This window comes from Geotrypetes seraphini, chromosome 5 (genome assembly GCF_902459505.1).
Source record: "Geotrypetes seraphini chromosome 5, aGeoSer1.1, whole genome shotgun sequence".
NCBI lineage: Eukaryota > Metazoa > Chordata > Amphibia > Gymnophiona > Dermophiidae > Geotrypetes > Geotrypetes seraphini.
The window spans coordinates 139,683,928-139,706,999 of record NC_047088.1 but is presented as its reverse complement, the minus strand read 5'-3'; the positions used below and the strand labels follow the sequence as shown (position 1 = coordinate 139,706,999).

The following is a 23,072-nucleotide window of genomic DNA, read 5'->3' as shown; positions in this document are numbered from 1 at the left end:
TAAATAGCATCGGCCCGAGCACCGAGCCCTGCGGAACACCACTCGTGACCTTCCTCCAGTCCGAGTAGTGGCCCTTCACCCCTACCCTCTGACCAGTTTCTGATCCATCTATACACGTCTCCATCCACCCCATGGTTCTTCAGTTTTCGGAGTAGACGTTCATGAGGCACCTTATCGAAGGCTTTCTGGAAATCTAGGTATATGATGTCTATGGGGTCTCCTCTGTCCATTTGTTTGTTAATTCCCTCGAAGAAGTGCAATAAGTTAGTAAGGCATGATCTCCCCTTGCAGAGTCCTTGTTGGCTGGTTATCAGAAGTTTATTTTTTTCAAAATGTTCATCGATTTGTTCTTTTATCAGTGCTTCCGCCATTTTGCCTGGAACCGAGGTCAGACTCACCGGTCTGTAGTTTCCTGGATCACCTCTTGATCCCTTTTTAAAGATGGGCGTAATGTTGGCTATCTTCCAATCCTCTGGGATCTCGCCTGTTTTCAGGGATAGATTGCAAATTTGCTGCAGTAGTTCCGCTGTAGTTTTTCTATCTGCTTGCGCACATCGTCAAGGTACACTTCCATGGATGTTAACTTTTGTGCTTGATTTCCACTGAAGATTTGCTCTGGTTCCGGTATGTTTGTTGTGTCCTCGTTTGTAAATACAGATGAAAAGAACATGTTAAGTGTTTCTGTGACCTCTTTTTCCTCCTTCACCACTCCCTTCCTGTCTCCGTCGTCTAGCGGTCCCACCTCCTCCCTGGCCGGCTGCTTTCCTTTAACATATCTAAAGAATGGTTTGAGATTTCGTGCTTCCCTGGCTAGTCTCTCTTCATATTCTTTCTTGGCTTTTCGAACCACACGGTGACATTCTTTTTGATACCTCCTGTGCAATTTCCAGCTTTCTTCAGTTTTGTCTTTTTTCCATTTCTGAATGAATTTCTCTTATTGCCTATCGCTTCCTTCACTATTTTAGTTATCCACGCCGGGTCTTTTGTTCAACTCTTGTTGCACCCTTTTCTGAAACTGGGGATATACAGATTTTGTGCCTCGCACACTGTGTCCTTGAAAAAAGACCAGGCATGTTCTACCGATTGCCATTTTTTGGAAGTGTTCCTAAGTTTCTTCTTTACCATTCCCCTCATTGCTTCGTAGTTTCCTTTCCTGAAATTAAAAGTTGTTGCTATGGTTCTCTTTCCTTTCGACATTCCTACCTCAACCTTGAACTTGATCATATTATGATCGCTGTTTCCCAACTGTCCCACTACTTCCACTTCCTTTGCAGGTCCCCTTAGTCCATTTAGGATTAGATCCAGAGTGGCATTTCCTCTCGTCGGTTCCCTAACAAGTTGCTCCATGAAGCAATCTTGTATAGCCTCCAGGAATTCAGTCTCCCTACCTAGAGAATGACACGGTGGCGGTTTACCCACGGCCACCGCATTTTAGCCGCGGGTCACCCGCCGAAAATGGGGAAGAAAACTAGCAGTCGCTGCGGCGACGGGGACAAGGCCATTCACCGCCCGCGGGGCGGTGAATGGTCTTGTCTCCGCAGTGAGGTATCAAGGATCGCGCGGTCCCCGCAGCCACCGCCCGCCCGCAGCATTTAGCCAGCTCCCTCCCTCCACCTCACCTTAAATTTCGAGTTTTCCGGCTTCCTTTTTTCCGAGCCGCACGTGTTCAAAAATCCGTGCACGCGCGGCTGCGCGAGTCAATCAATCTTCTCCTCTGACGCAACCGGAAACAGGAAGTTGCAGGAGAGGAGAAGTTTGATTGACTCGCGCAGCCGCGCGTGCATGGATTTTTGAACACATGCGGCTCGGAAAAAAGGAAGCCGGAAAACTCGAAATTTAAGGTGAGGTGGAGGGAGGGAGCTGGCTAAATGCACGGCTTTTTGAACGCGTGCGGCTAGGGAAAAAGGAAGCCGGCAAACTCGGAACGAATATAAGGTGAGGTGGAGGGAGGGTGGGGGCTGCTGGACCATTCTTCATTACTTTGCCATACTAATTCCATTCTATGTTAGGTGCCACGGACTCAGATTCGAGTCCTAGCGATGATGAGTTAAAGATCCCAAAAGAAGCCAACTTCTAAATCCAGTGGTTAGAGCTACACTACACTCCTTGTGACCCTGGGCAAGTCACTTAATCCCTATTGCTTCTGACACAATGGGCAGTTCCAAAGACCAAGACTGGCCAGTGTCAAAGACAGGATGCTGAGCTTGATAGACCCTTAGTCTCCACTGTTTTTAGTGATCAACAAAGTTCTATGTTTCTATAATCACCCTAATTCTGTTATCATTGGACTAGATATTCAAAATGATTTAAATGGCCAGGACAGGCTCCTGGCTGTTCAAATCATCTGTCCAGGGCTAACCAGGCATTTTCAATCTTCATGTTCAGCCCAAATGGTGTCACACAATTCAGCAAAAATACCCAATGTTGTTCCTCATAATTTAAATATTGCTCATAGAAGGAACAACACTGGGTATTTTTGCAAATGGAAGTTGGAGGGTTAATTCCCTTGAAACAGCCAATTGAGTGAAACATGAATTCATGCTGGGACACAAGATAGGTTGAATTTGTTTTGAATTTAAAAAGAAAAATGATCAATGAAGAATACTATAATGGCAAGAAAATATAATGATAAAACAGCAACTAATTTTGCCTATTTTTATATATTAAAAAAGTACTACATAAGGTGAATGTCCATATTGCTGTCTGTTGTTCTGCTGAGCACTGGCACTGAAACAGCAAAATGCATTTATTGCATACTTGTCCTCTGTCGGAAACATTATGGTGGTATATTAGTTGTGTTAATAAAAATTTATAAACAAAGCCCTGCCAGCTGAACATCTCTTTCTCTAGTTCAGCAGCAGGAACTTTGATTTATAAGAATGGAATACGCTAAATATTAGAGTACTAAGGCTTATATGGATGCTGCGGGGACGGTGACGGGGCGGTGAATGGGATGGCAGTGGCGGTGACGGGGCGGTGAAAGGGATGGCAGTGACGGTGACGGGGCGGTGAATGGATTGGCGGTGACGGGGCGGTGCAGAGGATGGTGGGCCAGGGACGGGGCGGTGACGGGGACAGATTTTTTCCCCGTGTCATTCTCTATCCCTACCGCATCTTGAGCTTCCAAGACTCCAGTCTATCCCGGGATAGTTGAAGTCCCCCATAATGACCGTGTTACCACTTTTGCATTCTAGCTCCATCTTGGCTTCCATTTCCTCATCGATATCTCTGGTTTGTCCGGGTGGACGATAGTATAGGCCTATCTTTATTTCGGGCCCTTTCCTTCTTGATATTTTAACCCATAGTGATTCTAGCTTGTTGGTCGTCTCTGTTGTGTCCATTCTTGTCGATTGTATGCTTTCTTTTATGTATAGTGCTATTCCACCGCCTTTCTGTCCTGACCTGTCCTGGCGATAGAGCTTGTACCCCGGTAGTGCTGTATCCCAAATGCTTTCCTCATTCCACCATGTTTCAGAGATTCCAATGATGTCTATGTCCTCCACATTGGCCATGGCTTCTAATTCTCCCATTTTGTTTCTTAGGCTTCTTGCATTAGTATATGTGCACTTTAGGTCCTGGTATTTTGTTGCCTTCATTTCCTTTCCCTGTGCTTCGGTCTTTAGTTTCTTCTCTTTTATTATATTCCTTCCTATTGATCTTTTTAAAAGATATTTAATTGAGAATTTAAAAATTTCCCCCAACAATATTCCTCCATTGAATAAAATTTATTATCTACCAAATAAAAAGATTCCTCAAAAATATGGGGAAAAAGAAGATGGAAAAGAGAACGGAGAAGTCAAACAGATGATTTTGGGAATATCTCTGCTCTTTTGGAACAAACTTTGTCTATAGATACTGAAAGAGCTAATCTCTTAGGCCTTGATTCTGTATAGGACGCCCAGGAGAGGTGTCCTATACAGAATCGTTCCTACACTAAACCCCGATTCTGTAACCGGCGTCCATGGTACAGACGCCGGTTAGAGAATCGGGTTAAATTACACGCAGCCGCTATACTTATGGCAGCAAGGGATCTCCCTGCTGCAATAAGTATAGCGGCCGCCTGTCCCATCGCCGACAGGAGGATGCCCAGTCCTCCTGCAGGAACCCCCCTGGAAACCCCCTCCCCCCCAAACTGGTAATCACTGGCAGGAGGATGCCCAGGCTAGGCACCTGGGCCAATCAGGCCTTAGGATTAGTGGGGATGGGCGGACCCGCTATGCCTAAGGCCTGATTGGTCCAGGCTTCTAGAGCCAATCAGGCCTTAGATTTAGCGGGGATGGGCCAGGAAGGGGCGGGCCCATCTCATTTCCACGAGGCGGGCCTGTCGGCTGGACGGCAGCAAGACCCGTCCAGCCGACCAACATGTAAAGGTTAGTTGGGGGTGAGGGGGTTAGTTTTGGGGGTGGGGAGGTCGTCGGGCTTTCCGGCAGGAGGACTGGGCATCCTCCTGCCCGCGATTACCAGTTTAGGGGGGAGTGGGGTTCCAGGGGAGTTCCAGCAGGAGGACTGGGCATCCTCCTGCCCGCGATTACCTTGCTGCCATAAGTATAGCGGCCGCGTCTACTTACAATGTAGACCAACATTTTGCTGGCCTACATTTTAAGCTTCTCTTCCTCTACTAGGGAGACGAGTAGGGCCGCCTAGGTTCGCCTAAGGCCCTTAGGCGAGCTTAGGCGTCTTGCGGGTCTCCCTAGGCTCCCAGAGACGCCTTCAATATAGGCGGCCTGCCTGGGGAGCATTTTTTTAAAAAACGTGCATCCCGATTGGCTGATTAGACAGCTGTAGGATGCCTACAGCTGCCTAAAATCGGGATGCACTTTGGAGAATCAGGCCCTTAGTGTCTTTCATTTTTTGAGCAAGATTTAAATATGATTTTAAAGTTATACTTTAAAAATTCAAAAAAACTATTTGGAGATCAAAGACTTAGGATATACCTGGATGTCTCAAAAGTTACGCAAGAGAGAAGAAAAGATTTTTTATCCCTACGGCAAGAGACTCTTAAACTAGGGGCTACGTTTCTTTTAGCATATCCCTGTAAATGCCTGGTTAGGTATTTGGGAATAAAATATACTTTTTATTCTCCAGACCATTTGAGGGAGTTTCTAAAAGTTAAAAAGATCGTTAAGGATTGATCAGGGAATGGATTTCAAGTTAGAATTACAACCGACAGCCCATTAAACCTTTTTCTTTTGAATGTGTCATACCTTTTTATCTCCATTAGATTATGATTATCACTCCTCTAAATTGTGATCTAAGGAAGAGAGAGAAAAAAAAATGTATACCATTTATGTGGAAAGATTTTATTTGGGATTGTTTCCTTCTCTGTATTATATGAAACAAGATTTAAGCTTGTGAATATTATGAATTTAATAAAGAATTAAAGAATAATTGTAATACCTCTACAAATGGTTTATATGTGTATCCAATAGTTCCCTAAATTCTTGTGTACCCCAGCAAATTACATAAAGTACTGAATATTATTATGATTATTCTTACTATTAATCCCTAGTTTTTTTCTGGCCCTTGCTGCAATCCATATTCAAATTTTTATACCTCTGCACCTAACCTTTCATATGCTCTTAATAGGGCGTTGGCCTTACCTACTACAATTACATTGCTAACTAGGTGGTCCCGAATCATATGAAAAATAGGGTGTCTTATCTCCTCCATTTTCATATATACCTTTTGTCAGCCAACCGAGGTCCTTTCCAGACTTTTCTTCCATGAACACAGAACAGAAGTATTTGTTTAGCATGTCTACTTTTCCTCATCACTTTCCACATAGCATTTTTCAGCATCTTTTAAGTCTCACAATTCCATTTCTGGTCTTCTCCCTCTCTCTAATATATATATACCTGAAAAAAGATTTGTCTCCTCTCTTTATATTTCTAGTCATTTTTGTTCCGCTTGTGCTTTTGCTAATCTTATTTCTCTCTTCATGTCTTTGAGTTTTATCTGGTATTGTTTTGAGTTCTTTTGTATTCCTAAATGCTGCTTCTTTTGCCTTTATTATTTCAGCCACCTGTTTTGAGAACCATAATGGTTTCCTTTTGCTTTTATTAATCTTCCTTTTATAGAGTTCAGCTGCCATTTTTATAACTCCTTTCAGCTTGCACCATTGTCTTTCCAGTTCCCTAATATCTTCCCATCCCATAAGTTTTTTCTTCAGAAGCACTCTCATTTTACTGAAATCAGCATGCTTCAAATTCAGGACTTTGAGTTTTGTGTGTCCACGATCTGCTTTAGCTCTTATATGATGATCACTGCTATCTAGGTGGACACCCACATTGACATTAGGCACACTTTCTCCATTTGTGAGTACCAGATCCAGCATTATCCCTTCCCTCATGGGGTCCAACACCATTTGAGCAGAGTGCTTTTGAAGGGCATACACAATCTCTTTGCTTCTTCTTTGATTTTACAGTTAGGATGGTCCAGTTTGCATCAGGAAGGTTGAAATCTCCTAGTTAAAGTTAAAGAAATGGGAGTAGTCAACCTTCCTAATTTTAAACTATACCATCATGCCTACATTTTAAGACAGGGAATGTATTGGATAATACCGGAGTTATATGATCAGGTGCCTGACTGGTTACAATTAGAATCTGCTCTGATGTCACTGCTCCAACTTAGCCATTTGACAGGTTTACGAATTCCATACATATATAGGGACAATGAAGTCTTTAAATCCACGTGGCAAGCATTGTTTTTGGATGACTTACTCGTCACCTACTAAAAGCTCCTCACAATTATCCCTAGGGCTGAATCCTGTGATTACCATTAATGGCTCTATGATCCTTTGGAAAATCTGAATGCAAGCAGGAATTAGAACCCTGCAAGATGTGATGAGTCAAGGATGTTTGATGTCGTTTCAGTCTTTGCAGCAGAATTTTGCCTTGCCTTTCTCACAATTTTTTAAATGGATACAACTCCAACACGCAATTAAGGCTGGCATCCCATTACTTAGTACTTTAAAGGTTCAACCAAGCTTGCCTATTATATGTTATACTGTGGGGGTTCAAGGTCATGAAGCTTCAAGCTGGTATAAGCTCCTTTGCTCGTACTACATAAGAAACCACTTTCTGGCCTTTATTCTATTTGGTCCAGAGAATTATAATGTTCTGTTCCATCTGAAAACTGGAAGAAAATATGGACTCTATGTACAGCTTCTGCGTCATTAAGACAAACTCTTTACTTTGTGCTCCATAGAACATTGTGGACCCTGGTTAAGTTACAGAAATTGGATGTTGGAGCTGCAAGAATTGACATCGGGGAGCGGAATGCTGGTCAGCATGACGCTTCTGCAGGGAGAGCTTGGGGTGGCGGTGGGTTGGGGGCTTGTTCCCTGATGTCGGCAGCAAACCTAGTGGCTTGGGGGAGGGCAGGGAGAAAGAAAGAAAGGGGGCAGGCAGGGAGACAGAAAGAAGGGGGAGAGCAGGGAGACAAAGAAAGAAGGGAAACAGAAAGAAAGGGGGAACAGGGAGACAAAGAAAGGGGGCATGGAGAGAGAGAAAGAAAGAAGGGGGCAGGGAGAAAGAAAGAAAAAGTTGGGGGAGAGAATGAGGTCTGGAGGAGAGGAAACATACAGGAGGCTGAAAGAAGGGAAGAAATATTGGATGCACAGTCAGAAGAATAAGATGCAACCCAGTGTTCTCCCCAGAATTTTTTTCCAGCCGGGTGGCATGGGGAAATTTGGTGGTAGGGAAAATTAATCTCCTCTTTTACTAAGGTACACTAACATTTTTAGCACACGCAAACTCCCGTGCTACGTGGGAAAACTAACGCCAGCTCAATGCTGGCATTAGTGTCTAGTGCGCATGGTAATTCTGCGCACGCTAAGCATACGCTAAAACCATTTTTGCAGCTTAGTAAAAGGAGCCCTAAATGTGTACTATTTTTATTAGTTAATTATTATTATTTTCCAATGCTCAATATGACTTCCATTTTTAAGGTTTAACACTTGTGCCAGAATATTTTTACTAAATTTAAGAAGCATCCAATGCTAGAAGAGAATAATTAGATATCTGCCCTCTTTCAAATGGTATAGAGGTTTAAAAAAGGAAAAGGCATTAATGAAGTTATTAGGTTCAATCTAGCCATTTATTTCTGCATGAATTTAAACAACAACAAAAAAAGATAAATATAGCTCATCCAGTCATACAAGAATAGAAGAATAGAAACATAGAAACATAGAAAGATGACGGCAGATAAGGGCCATAGCCCATCAAGTCTGCCCACACTATTTACCCACCCTCTTAAATCTACTGACCCCCTAAAGAATAATTGTAATTATACTGTCACTCTACTTACCCGCTCATTCAGTCCTAGTGACCCTATCCCTTGGCATGACCTCGTAGGGATCCCACATAGGTATCCCATTTGTTCTTGAAGTCTGAGATGCTGCGTGCCTCGACCACCTGCACTGGAAGCTCGTTCCAATGCTCAATCACTCTCTCCGTGAAGAAGTACTTCCTGGTGTCTCCACGGAACTTCCCTCCCCTGAGCTTGAGCGGATGTCCTCTTGTGGTCGAGGGTCCCCTGAGAAGAAAGATATCATCTTCCACCTCTACCCGTCCCGTGATGTACTTAAATGTCTCAATCATGTCTCCCCTCTCCCTACGCTCCTCGAGAGTGTAGAGCTGCAATTTGCTCAGTCTTTCTTCGTACGGGAGACCCTTTAGCCCCGAGACCATCCTGGTAGCCATCCGCTGAACCGATTCAACTCTGAGCACATCCTTACGGTAATGCGGCCTCCAGAATTGAACACAGTATTCCAGATGCGGTCTCACCATGGCTCTGTACAGTGGCATCATGACTTCAGGTTTCCTGTTGACGAAGCTTCTCTTGATACAGCCTATCATTTGCCGTGCTTTAGATGCAGCCTTCTCCACTTGAGTGGATGCTTTCATGTCCGCACTGATGATTACTCCTAAGTCTCGTTCTGCCGTGGTCCTGGCTAAAGTTTCTCCATTCAGGGTGTAAGTTCTGCAAGGATTTCCGTTGCCGAGATGCATGACCTTACATTTCTTGGCATTGAAGCCCAGCTGCCAGATCAAGGACCAACTTTCTAAAGTACGCAGGTCTTGCTCCATAGCATCCTGAAGATTATAGCCGTTTACTACATTGCATAGTTTGGCGTCATCAGCGAATAAGGTTACCTTGCCTTGGAGCCCTTGAGTCAGATCCCTAATGAATATGTTGAAGAGGAGTGGGCCCAGGACCGAACCCTGTGGCACTCCGCTGGTCACCTCTGACATTTTAGAAAGGGTACCGTTGACCACCACCCTCTGAAGTCTGCCACTAAGCCAATCTTTAACCCATGCAGTTAGAGTCTCTCCTAATCCCATAGATTTCATCTTGTTCAACAGCCTGCGGTGTGGGACGCTGTCAAACGCTTTGCTGAAGTCCAGGTACACGACGTCCAGGGACTCTCCTGAGTCTAGTCTTCTTGTTACCCAGTCAAAGAAGCTTATTAGATTGGACTGGCATGACCTACCCTTGGTGAATCCATGTTGGCTGGGATCCCGGAGATTTCCCTCGTTCAGGATCGTATCTAATTTATACTTAATTAGTGTTTCCATGAGTTTGCACGCTATTGAGGTGAGGCTTACCGGTCTATAGTTCGCAGCCTCAGCCTTGCAACCCTTTTTATGTAGAGGAACGACGTTGGCTGTTTTCCAGTCCAACGGAACTTTCCCCGTACTTAGTGAGAGATTGAAGAGCACTGCCAACGGTTCTGCCAGGACATCTCTCAATTCTCTGAGCACTCTTGGGTGTAAATTGTCCGGTCCCATGGCCTTGTTTACCTTTAGCCTTGCCAGTTCGTTGTAGACGTCCCCAGGAGTGAACTCAAAGTTCTGAAACGGGTCATTCACGTCTTGTATTATCATCAACTGTGGTCCGTGTCCCGGTGCTTCGCAGGTGAAGACTGAGCAGAAATATTCATTTAGTAGTTCTGCTTTTTCTGAATCCGCCACCGCGTAGTTTCCGTCCGGTTGTCTAAGGCGTACTATACCGTCTGTGTTCCTTTTCCTATCGCTGATATACCTAAAGAAGGATTTGTCCCCTTTTTTAATGTTTTTTGCCAGAGTTTCTTCCACTCGACGTTTGGCCTCCCTAACTGCTGTTTTGACCGCTGCCGATCTGGTCTTATATTCTACTTTAGTTTCTCTTCTCTGGGTGCGTTTGTAGGAAAGAAATGCTTTTTTCTTCTCCTTAATGAGGAGTGAGATCTCTTCAGTGAACCATTGGGGTTTGTTGTTTCTTTGCCGTTTATCTACTGATTTTATGTAGCGATTAGTTGCTTCGTGTATGGATGATTTCAGGTACGATCACATAGTTTCCACATTGCCGGTCTCTGCTTGGTCCTGTAACGTCTGATGAACGTGATCTCCCATACGTGCGAAGTCGGCGCCCCGAAAGTTGAGCACCTTTGTTTTTGTAATTGATTTAGGGGATCCTTTCCCAATGTTGAACCATACCATGTTATGGTCGCTGGAGGCTAGCGTATCTCCTACCGAGACCTCTGAGATGCTTTCCCCGTTTGTGAGTACCAGGTCTAGGATCGTCTGGGCCCTAGTGGGCTCCGTTACCATCTGTCTGAGATGTACTCCTTTTATGGAGTTCAGAAGCCTCCTGCTGCTGCTGGTTGCTGCTGAAAATGTGTTCCAGTCTGCGTCAGGCATGTTGAAGTCCCCTAGCAGCACAGTGTCACCCCGTAGAGTTATATTCTCTATGTCTTCAATTAATTCTGCGTCCATGTTTTCCGGTTGTCTTGGAGGTCTGTATACCACACCAAGATACAGGCATTTTTTACTACCTCGTGCCAGGTTAACCCAGAGGGACTCCCCGGTATACTTGACATCAGTGATCCTGGTAGTTTTGATGTCTTCCTTAATGTATAGTGCTACCCCTCCACCTAACCTGCCCTCTCTGTCCTGACGAAGTAGATTGTACCCCGGTATAGCCATATCCCACCCATGTGCGTCAGTGAACCAAGTCTCGGATATTGCCACCACGTCTAGGTTGGCATCCCTTATTTCAGTTTCTAGTTCTAGAATTTTATTGCCTAAACTGTGTGCATTAACATACATGGCCCTCCACACTTTGTGTTTGCTGAGTCCCTGTAAGGCTATTCCTGACCGAGTCTGTGTGGCTCCAAGAGAACTGTTTGCATATTGGGTCCTTACCTCGGAATCTGAGTGTCGACTCGTCCCATCAGGATAGTTCCTTTCCACCCCAGTATATGAGTAGGTCCCCTCCCCCAACTTACCTAGTTTAAAGCCCTGCGAAGTAGGCGGGCTAGTCGGTGTCCGAAGATGTTCTTACCTCTGCTGGTTAAATGGAGTCCGTCTGGTCCCTGTAGTCCTTGCAGCGCCTCTCTATGATCCAGGAATCCGAAGTTCATATCTCGACACCATCCTCGTAGCCATTCGTTCGTTCTCAGGATGCATTCATCTCTGGCTCTTCCCTTGCCTCTAACTGGTAGGATTGATGAGAAGACTACCTGCGCACTTGTCTGCTTCAGCCTCTCACCCAAGGCTCCGAAGTCTCTGGCGATGGTTTCTGGGGTGTTCCTGGCAGTGTCATTCGTACCTATATGGATAAGAAGCATAGGAAAATGGTCATTAGGTGTAAGTAATTTCCCTAGGCTGGTGGTGATGTCCCGTATTTTGGCACCAGGCAGACAGCAAACCTCTCTTGATTGTGCATCCGGTCTGCAGATTGGTCCCTCGGTGCCCCTCAGCATGGAGTCCCCGATGACTATAACTCTGCGCTTCTTCCGTTGTGGAGGAGGAGGAAGTCGGTCAGCAGATGGGGTTGCGTGTTGGGCCTGTTCTTCGAGTTCTTCGTGCTGGGCCTGCTCCTGTACCTTGTCGGCAGCTTCTTCCTGAAGAATCTGGAATCTATTCTTCAGGACGAGATGAGGGGTTGATGTAGGGTCGGCCTGTTGGGGAGAAAAAGAAGAGGATGAAGAGATTGAAAAAAGGAGGGGGGATCTTCTATGTTTACCTGTGGAAGAGGTCACCAACTGCCAGGTGTCATTGCCGCCAGCCATTTCCTGTAACCCAAATGTTGGCTTCAAAACTGATGATTTGGGTGTCTCAAGAATGGACTTGTCGTGGGTCTGCTCTGTAATTTGGGACAACTGCTGAACGACTCCGTCGATGTAGGCTTCATCCTCTCGGATGCTTCTCAGGCGAACCACCTCCTCCCTGAGGCTCCGCAGTTCTTGCATGAGGGCTCCATCCAGCTGAGCAGCCTCCTCAGTCTGCGTGGAGACTGTAGTGTAGTGTCGGGGGATGGATTCGGTCTGCACGGAGACCTCTGTCCACCGCCCTGAGTCCTCCTCCCTTCGTTCGCCGTCCGTGATCTCCTCCAGGGTCCCCATGGTGACTGGAATGCTGGATGTGGTTGTACCCTTGGCGCTTCTAGTCCTCCCTGCCATCTTCAAGTTGTGAACTAGGTCAGCCTGTCAGTAAATTAGAAAAAGAAGGGAGAGTTAGAAAAATCCTGCTGAGAGCTAGTGCGAGATTATGAAAGATTTAGGTGTCTGAGAGAATAAGAAGTTAAGAGCTGAGGGTATCTGAAAGGGGTTAGCTGAGTGTGAGTTAGCTTGGTGTGCAGCTAGCTGAAAGAATAGAGAGAGAAGAGAAGAATGGGAACAGAAGAAAAGGTATATATATATATATATATTTTTTTTTTTAGTTAGAAGTTTAGAATTTTTTTATTAGTTAGAAGTTTAGAATTCGCTGCTGGGCTGCCTGTGCTCCTTCTAAGGCTCCTTCGCAAAGGCGCTCTCGCTAAGGCGAGCGCCTTTGCCGCTCGCCTTCGCTGCGCGCCGAACGGCCGCGCGCCGTTGGCACCCCCCTCTTAAGGGGGAGTCCGGCGCTGGTGTCGCGGCTGGTGACGCGGGTGGGCGGAGCTAACTCTCGCCGCTACCCGCTCCTCACCGCCGCACCTTTCCTGTCCCGGCTCCCTGCTTACAAGCCGCTGCTTGTTTCTTCAGCCACGCGGCTGCTGTGGCTGCCTTCGCGCTGACTCCCTTCTCTTAAGGGGGAGTCCGGCGCTGGTGTCGCGGCTGGTGACGTGGGTGGGCGGAGCTAACTCTCGCCGCTACCCGCTCCTCACCGCCGCACCTTTCCTGTCCCGGCTCCCTGCTTACAAGCCGCTGCTTGTTTCTTCAGCCACGCGGCTGCTGTGGCTGCCTTCGCGCTGACTCCCTTCTCTTAAGGGGGAGTCCGGCGCTCTACAGCAGGAGTGCCCTCACTTTTTGGGCTTGCGATCTACTTTTAAAATGACCAAGTCAAAATGATTTACCAACAATAACATTTTAAAAAACACAAAGCACACTGTACACAGAGAAAATGTTAATTATCATTTATATTCCGTGGGTTTTCAAAGAGGTCAAGGCAGATGACTTTATGCAATGTCACCTCAGGAACAACTATACAAAAATAGACAAATATACCCCCTCCCTTTTTATTAAACTAAACTAAACTTTAGGTTTGTATACCGCATCATCTCCACATTCGTAGAGCTCGACCACAATAGCGGTTTTTAGCGCAGGGAGATGTGCTGAATGCCCTGCGCTGCTCTTAATGCTCATAGACTCCCCCCCACGGGACGCAACTTCCAGTTTCGGAGGGAAGAGAAGGGAAGCAGGCACGCACACGATAGAGCCCCGGAGGAAAGCTTACAACTTACTGCTTTTACTTCCTTCGGGCCTTCCTCGCTGCTGGGTCCTGCCTTCGCAGAAACAAAGTAAGTAGGACCTGGAAACGAGGAAGGCTTGAAGCAAGTAAAAGAATGCTGGGAAAAAAAATGCAGGTGTCAAACAAAATTTTTGGCGGAGAATCAGCCTGGGAAGGAGCATCGGCGGTAGCAGAGGATTCGCCGGGCGGTCATCTAAATTAGCTGGGCGGTGCGCACGTCTAAAAGGCCCTGGGGAGAACACTGCAACCAGAGACTGATGAAATTACCAGACAACAAAGGTAGGAAAAATGATTTTATTTCCAATTTAGTGATCAAAATGTGTCCATTTTGAGAATTTATATCTGCTGTCTATATTTTGCTCTATGGCTCCCTTTTACTAAACCGCAATAGCGGTTTTTAGCGCAGGGAGCCCATGAGCGTCAAGAGCAGCTCATGGCATTCAGTGCAGCTCCCTGTGCTAAAAACTGCTATCGTGATTTAGTAAAAAGGGAGTGGGGTATATTTGTCTATTTCTGTATGGTTGTTACTGAGGTGACAGTGCATAGAGTCATCTGCCTTGACCTCTTTGAAAAAACCCCGGAATATAAATAACTAACATTTTCTCTGCATTTCAGTGTGCGTTGTGGTTTTTTTTTAAATTTTATTGTTGGTAGATCATTTTGACTTGGTCATTTTAAAAGTAGCTCACAAGTCCAAAAAGTGTGGGCACCCCTGCTTTAGAGGGTTTCATAAAGCAATGTGTGTGATGGAATGATTGACCCGCCAGACATGGGAGGGAGGTAGGGTGGGAGTTCGGGTTAGGGAGGGAGAGATGGGTATATAATGACATGTTTTTTGTTAAGAATTTTCTAATGTATGTTTACGTATGTTTATAATGTATTTGTGTGTTGCATTTTTCTGTAAGATGTTAAAACTTAACAAAGATTGAACTAAAAAGAAATATCCTAGTAACAACACTGCCCTTTTCAGACTCAGTGTTTGTTTATCGGCTACCAGTTCTTTGTCCAGCTTCTCTGTTTGCATTGGAGGCCTGTAGATGACACCTATATGTATAATGTAGATGACACCTCACATGTATAAAGGTTCTATTTTCTCTCTTCAAACTGATCCATAAAGCTTACAATATTCCCCAAGACTCCTTGTATTTTAGCTGCTTTAATATTGTTTTTCACATATTCAGCAGAATCTCAGTTAACTGGCTTTCAATTAACCGACACACTCAACCAACCGGCAAAAAAAATTGCTGGCCAAAAAAAAGTTTTCCATGCTCCTCAGATAACCTCCAAACAACCCCCCTTCCTCCCTCTCTCCAGCCCCTGAAGCAGTAGGCAGCCACAAATCTTCCTCCCTCCCTCCTTCAAGCCCTCAAAGCAGCAGCGGCAGCTGTCCTGACAACCTCCCCCTTCCCTCTGGGCCTGAGGCAGTAGCGGCAGCCAATCCTGAGAATCTTCTCTCCCTCCCTTGACCCCAAAGCAGCAGTGGCAGCCAATCCTGACACCCCTCCCCCTCCTTTACCGAAGTAGTAGCAGCAGCCGGTGAACAGAAAAAGCGCCGTAAACAGGCTGCTTCTGGTAAGCCCCAGTAAGGCCTTTCCTCTGCCATGTCACTTCTGACGCAGCAGAATAAAGGCCCTGCCAGAGCTGGCTGGAAACAGCCTGTTTATAGTGCTTCTACTGTTCACCGGCTGCTATTACTCTTTTGGGGAGGGAGGGAGGGATGGGGGTTGTCAGGATCGGCTGCCACTGCTGCTTTGGGGCCAAGGGAGGGTTGTTAGGATTGGCTGCCAATGCTGCCTCGGGCCCAGAGGGAAGGAGGGAGTGGGGGTTCTCAGGACCAGTTCTGCTGCTTCGGGGGTTGGAGGGAGGGAAGGAGGGGTGTGTCAGGAATGGCTTCCTGCTGTTACAGTATGTTTTACACTAACTCTCAATCAACCAGAAAGTACAGCTATCCGGCATACACCAATCCCCATGGGTGTTGGATAACTGAGAGTCTACTGTAGCACCACTTCTCCACCCTTTCAGCCATCTATATCTTTTCTAAAAAGATTATAGCCCAGTATAATTACATCCCACTCATGGGAATCATTGAACCATGTCTGTGATCACAACAATATCCAAGTTAGCCTCTAACATCAGAGCTTATAGATCCTGAACTTTATTACTTACACTATGAGAATTAGTGCTTGTAGTTTTCCAACAACATTTTACTGGTATATTCTGTATAGTGTTTTACCTGCTCTCTCTGAATATATAGCCTTTCCTCAAACAGTGCAGCACAAACAGCAAACAACCCAGTTTTATGAAATGTCCATTTCTTAGATCTACCAAATCTTGATGTTTAAACCCAAATAAATTCAGCACTTTCCCTTCACATTCACTCTTCAATTTTGTGCTGAATAGTGTATAATTTACTATACCGGCCTCAGACCCACCACTCCACAGCCTAGTAAGAATTTCAAGCAGGAAGAATTACATGGCTCTTCATCATTGGCCCCAGCATTTCTTTTTCCATTTAATCCAATACGTTCTCAATAAATTACTTTAAGATTCAATAAATAAATTAATATCTTTCACAGAAATTTTAAATAGTTTTTGACCTCAACTTATCATAGTTTACTTTTTATAGTTTGTTTTTTACTTATCTTATGCATGACCGGGGAGGGAATGACCCGACATGTTTCGCAGAATGCGCTTTATCAAGGGTCCCCCTAGAAAAGAGAAACAGATAATACTACATATTAGCCTGTGACTCCTGCCTTATTTTCTCTTTTTTAATTTTTAATATTAATTTAAACCCCCAAACCAACTCAACGCAGCCGTTATTGTCATCCGACTCCTAGAACTCTTAAAGAGTAAGATGGCGTCGGTGTCCTACTATTGCCGTTTTAATACACTCCCTCCAAACAGCTGACATCCCCTGCTTCCTATTGGACAGAGTCCTCAACCTATCAAAGACGCCCATTCTACCTCTATGTTTAATCCCTGAGGCTCCACAGTATCCAGATGATAAATTAATCGCTGTTCTCTTTCATTTAATATTTTTTATTATTTTTTCTAATATTTTTTCATTTAATATTTTTTCTAAATTTCCTCCCCCCAACCCCTGCTGAATATTCATGATAACTCGCCATCGTAATTCTTCCACCGAGTGCCTTTTTCTGATCCAATGTTGCACCATAGGGGCTTGGAGGCACTCAGTATTTAATCGCGACTTATGTTCTGTCAAACGCAGTTTTACCGGCCTGCTATATAGATTAACTCACATGGGCAAACTATTGCATATATCACATAAGCAATAGAGCAGTTAGTAAAGCTCTTGGATCTCAAAACTATATACCGTATTTTCACGCATATAACGCGCGCGTTATACGCGTTTTTACCTACCGCGCATACCCCTCGCGCGTTATACAAAATTTTTTTTACATAGTTCCCACCCCGCCCGACGCCCGATTCACCCCCCCCAGCAGGACCGCTCGCACCCCCACCCCGAACGACCGCTCGCACGCGCTCCCACCCACACCCGCATCCACGATCGGAGCAAGAGGGAGCCCAAGCCCTCTTGCCCGGCCGACTCCCCAACTCCCCGACAATATCGGGCCAGGAGGGAGCCCAAACCCTCCTGGCCACGGCGACCCCCTACCCCCACCCCGCACTACATTACGGGCAGGAGGGATCCCAGGCCCTCCTGCCCTCGACGCAAACCCCCCTCCCTCCAACGACCGCCCCCCCCCAAGAACCTCCGACCGCCCCCCCAGCCGACCCGCGACCCCCCTGGCCGCCCCCCACGACACCCCCGCCCCCCTTCCCCGTACCTTTGGTAGTTGGCCGGACAGACGGGAGCCAAACCCGCCTGTCCGGCAGGCAGCCAACGATGGAATGAGGCCGGATTGGCCCATCCGTCCCAAAGCTCCGCCTACTGGTGGGGCCTAAGGCGCATGGGCCAATCAGAATAGGCCCTGGAGCCTTAGGTCCCACCTGGGGGCGCGGCCTGAGGCACATGGGCCCAACCCGACCATGTGCCTCAGGCTGCGCCCCCAGGTGGGACCTAAGGCTCCAGGGCCTATTCTGATTGGCCCACGTGCCTTATGCCCCACCAGTAGGCGGAGCTTTGGGACGGATGGGCCAATCCGGCCTCATTCCGTCGTTGGCTGCCTGCCGGACAGGCGGGTTTGGCTCCCGTCTGTCCGGCCAACTACCAAAGGTACGGGGAAGGGGGGTGGGGGTGTCGTGGGGGTCGGCCAGGGGGGTCGCGGGTCAGCTGGGGGGGCGGGCGGAGGGTCTTGGGGGGGGGGGCGGTCGTTGGAGGGAGGGGGGTTTGCGTCGAGGGCAGGAGGGCCTGGGATCCCTCCTGCCCGTAATGTAGTGCGGGGTGAAAGACGTAAGAAGACTTGAGGCGGTCCAGAGGAGGGCGACGAAAATGATAGGAGGCTTGCACCAGAAGACATATGAGGAGAGACTGGAAGCCCTGAATATGTATACCCTAGAGGAAAGGAGAGACAGGGGAGATATGATTCAGACGTTCAAATACTTAAAGGGTATTAACGTAGAACAAAATCTTTTCCAGAGAAAGGAAAATGGTAAAACCAGAGGACATAATTTGAGGTTGAGGGGTGGTAGATTCAGGGGCAATGTTAGGAAATTCTACTTTACGGAGAGGGTGGTGGATGCCTGGAATGCGCTCCCGGGAGAGGTGGTGGAGAGTAAAACTGTGACTGAGTTCAAAGAAGCGTGGGATGAACACAGAAGATTTAGAATCAGAAAATAATATTAAAGATTGAACTAGGCCAGTTACTGGGCAGACTTGTACGGTCTGTGTCTGTGTATGGCCGTTTGGAGGAGGATGGGCAGGGGAGGGCTTCAATGGCTGGGAGGGTGTAGATGGGCTGGAGTAAGTCTTAACAGAGATTTCGGCAGTTGGAACCCAAGCACAGTACCGGGTAAAGCTTTGGATTCTCGCCCAGAAATAGCTAAGAAGAAAAAAAAAAAAAAAAAAAAAAAATTTTTAAATTGAATCAGGTTGGGCAGACTGGATGGACCATTCGGGTCTTTATCTGCCGTCATCTACTATGTTACTATGTGGGGGTAGGGGGGTTGCCGTGGCCAGGAGGGTTTGGGCTCCCTTCTGGCCCGATATTGTCGGGGAGTCGGCGGTCCTTCGGGGTGGGGGTGCGAGTGGTCCTGCCGGGGGGGGGGATGTATCGGACGTCGGGGGGGGGGGGCATCAGGCTTTCAGGATGGGGACAGACCTTCAAGGGGGACAGGCAGACCTTCAAGGGGGGACAGGACTTCAAGGGGGACAGGCAGACCGAAGGGAGTGAAAAAGCTATAAAATAAACCCACTAGCGTGTCAATGTGTTGAGAGGAAGAGGTGGTCTGGGAAATTCTGCTGAGAAAACTCCGGGTCCATTTCCACCCCCCAGTTACCCTAGTCCACTCCACTCAACTGGTTCACATACTGAGTGGGCCTTTGGGTGTTGTTCCTGGGATCTCTTTCAGTGGTTTGTCAGTATCTCCTTGTGGTGAACGGATAGTCGGGACAGCGCACGGAGAGTCGGGGCAGTGCACGGAAAGTAAGGGAGGGTGAACGGAGAGTCGGGACAGCGCACGGAGAGTCGGGGCAGTGCACGGAAAGTCAGGGAGGGTGAACGGATAGTCGGGACAGCGCACGGAGAGTCGGGGAGGGCGAAAGGAGAATCGGGGTGGCCAGAGGAGAGTCGGGGCGGGCGAAAGGACAGTCGGGCTGCATGCGCGGTATACCCGTGAGCGCGTTTTACACGGGTGCGCGTTATCTGCGTGAAAATACGGTACCTCCCTGGAACTTGCCAACACTCCCCTTCAATGGTCTTAGTACACCACTGGCATCTCCCACCTCCCACTGGCTCACCCCTACCTACTACCTGCCTCCTTCCAAATTTTTGGAAATTAAACCTTTGTCCCAATGTCCTCCCTTAGATCTATTTTCCAAACTTCTTTCCTCTTTATCAATTCACCAAATCAACTCATATATAACTTCCACAAGTGATAAAGAACCAGAGTTATAGTGAGCTTAACTATGCATACGTCAATACTTAGGTATCCAGGAATTTTCAGACAGCCATAACTCATGGTGGTAAGATCCTCGTTAATCCCAACCTAGCATTTATGACGTTTTAACAAATTTTTTCTTTTTACTTATTTAATCTATGTATTTATATATGTATATAAAGCCAACTTTGCTTTTATATATATATGATTTCTGTCCCCTTAGCCTAGCAACTCCCTCTACATCAGTGTGTCTCAAACTGTGTGCCACGGCACAGTGGTGTGCCCCAAATAGATTCCGGGTGTTCCACAAGAGATTCCAGAATTTTTATTTTATTTTTAAAAATTCTCTTCATAAGTATACACTAGAATAGATGACATATATGTCACATATGCTAGAGTCTGTCAATGTTATGAGCATCTGTGTGAATAAGGATACAATTGCTCAGGCAAGCATCATTCTATGACATGATAGGTCTTTGAAAACTAACGGCAAATAATTTTATTTTTATTTTTTATGCAGTAGTTATCCAAACTTCAACAACAAACCAAATCAAGGCTTTGTTACTGTTTGGATTTTCTTATCTTTGTGAACTTGGATTTTCAGCTCTGACAGAAATTAAGTTGAAAAAAAGAGAACGACTGTAGATGGTGGCTGATGAAATGCGTGTTGACTATCGAGCTGCATTTTGAGTTAATTTGCACTCAAAAACAAGAACATCCATCGCATGGATTAGCAATTCTATTCTATCTACTTTAATTTCAATGTTGTTACAATCACCCATACATAGATTAAATCACTGTTGTTACAATGACCCATACATAGTTTAAATAACTTTAAATAAATAAATGTGTTTTTTGTTGGTTTTGCAATTTTATAATTTCAATTATAATGTGCTGTGATAAACATTTGCTCTGTTTAGTGTGCTGGAGCTAAAAAAAAAAAAAAAGTTGAGAGACACTGCTCTACATGCAAGTAGTCTGCAAAACTAAGGGTGAAATAACAGATGTCTTTCTCAGATATCCTGGATCCTATTATGAAGCATACATCCTATTGTATTCTAGAATCCATGTACACTTTGAGAGCAGCTTGATTACCAGTAGTTAGTAAGACCTTGCACTACCCCACACTTGCACATCTACATGTACAGATGATGAAGCCCTTTTGCCCTCTCAAAAGATTCCATCACATCCTGAGGCATCCTAGCAGTGCCTACTAGTGCTACCCAATTCAGGAAAAAATATTTTGATTCGATTCAGCCTATTGAAACGATTTTTCGATTCAATTCGATTTTCCTGCCCAATTGGGTTGTTTTTTTTCAAACATCCTGGTGGATTTATTTTATAGCCTCTTCACCCACCCTACCCCCTTTGCTCTCTCCTACCCACACTGGTGCTGTGATGTAAACAAAATAAACAAAAAAGACTTTCCCTTTCTCTGTTAAATCCTAGCTCACGTTTGAGGCCTAACACCAGCTCTGGCAGGATACACATTTAAAATGTGACACATTCTAATCACAAAATAGAAAACAAAATTATTTTTTCTACCTTTTGTTGGCTGGTCATTATTCAAATCAGATAACTCGCATGCCAGGGTCTCCTGCATATTTGTTGTTTTCTTCTTTCTCCATGCTAACCATCCATCTTCCATCTCTGTCCTCCCCATCTGTTTCCCTTCCCTCCCCCAGAGGTCTGGCATCTTTCTTTTTTTTCGTATTCATCCCCGCAGCTGCAGCGATGGACCTCACCATCCTCAGATCCATCATCTCTCCTTTTCTCAACTACCCTTTAATCCAGCATCTCTTCCTCCTTCCCCACCACCCCAGGGTCCACCAGCTCTTCTTTTCTCTTCCCAACTACCCACCTATCCAGTATCTCTATCCACCCCCCCTACACACACCATCCCTTGTGTCCTGTTCCTTCCCTCCCTAAATCCCATTGTCCACCATCTCTCTCCCTCTCCTCTGTTTTTAGACCCATTATTTCTTCCCTCCCCCCCTGTCTGGCATATGCATGTCTCTTTGAACCCCCTCCCTCCATGTATTTCTACCCCAGGGTCCTCTCCCCCCGAAGGCTTACATGTTTCCCTCTTCTTTGTAGCGTCCTCTGGCTTCCCCCCTGGCCTACAGTCTCTTGCACTACAAAATTGCTTGCCTGTATTTGGAAAGCTGCTGTATTCTGCTTACTCAAAACTCCAGAGGGGCTGGTTTGAAACCACGAGCATAAGGTGTGGACTGCGAAAACTCATTTTATGGTCACTCCATCATTGTCTAGAAGTGAGGCGATCCTAAATACAATGAATACCTTGGTCAAAACTTGAAGGGGAAACAAGCAGTAGTCTTCCTTACGTTTCGCAAAACCAGAAAAGGAAGCCAGGAAAGATCAACCTCATGCAATCCACAAGAGCAACTAAAGAAAGCACGACTTGCTTTTTTGCACGATCCTACAACTTTGATTAAATCACTCTGGCTCTTGCAACCCACCTTTGTTTCCCAGCTGCTGGGGAATGAGGTTTGAACGGACTCTGCAGCACATACACATTCTCTGTCCCTCTTGAGAAAAAACTTACTCCTCTTCCCATTAGGTGTCTTCCATCCCCTTTCTCCACAGAGCAACACTGTTAGAGCATTCTGATTCCTTCTGAGGACGAGCTATTGGTTCAGCGAAGGGAGGGAGGGGAAGTTTACGCGTTGCTTTGTAGCCGTTTCTCCACCCCATTGAGAGGCTGCTGAAAAACAGCTTACATTGCCTGGTCTGATCTAGGCTAGACAAAGTATGTTAGACATTCATGACATACTGCATGTTCTACAATTTGGCACTAAGGCACAAACAACCCCTTCCAGAAAGAATGAAGGTGCAAGATCTGGACATAGAGGAGTATCCCGAACTACCCCCTTTTATTTGAACACAGTTCCACATGTATCTTCCACATGAGGGTGTTTTTTTTATGTTTTTGAGAGTGGGAATTTGTCAATTTTACCTCTGATTCATGTATTCTGATCTGCTCTTCTAAAATAATGGAGCCTATCTACACGTTTATACACTTCCATGTTGATTTTCTCAAATGCACAAATTTTCTATTTAAAAAAAAAATCCCAAACTTATAGCACTTTTTCCTTTCTCCCTACTGATATGATGATGTGATGAATTTTGTCAAACCTTTGATCCAGCATTGTTTAACTGGTGACTTACTGCTATTCAAAAGCTGTAAATGCTACATTTTGACTTTGAGTGGTCTGAATTACACTGTAGATATCTTTATCTGTACATTACCAAGTGAAGCATTACCTCATTCAGCAGGAACATGCATTTTATGACTGTACTATTTGATAGAGATAG

The 23,072-nt window shown here is 45.9% G+C and overlaps 1 protein-coding gene across 1 annotated transcript in view; it reads left to right on the top strand.

Annotated features, from left to right (window-relative positions):
- ADAM23 (ADAM metallopeptidase domain 23) overlaps positions 1–23,072 on the top strand; it is a 727,231-nt gene that overhangs the window by 26,983 nt on the left and 677,176 nt on the right.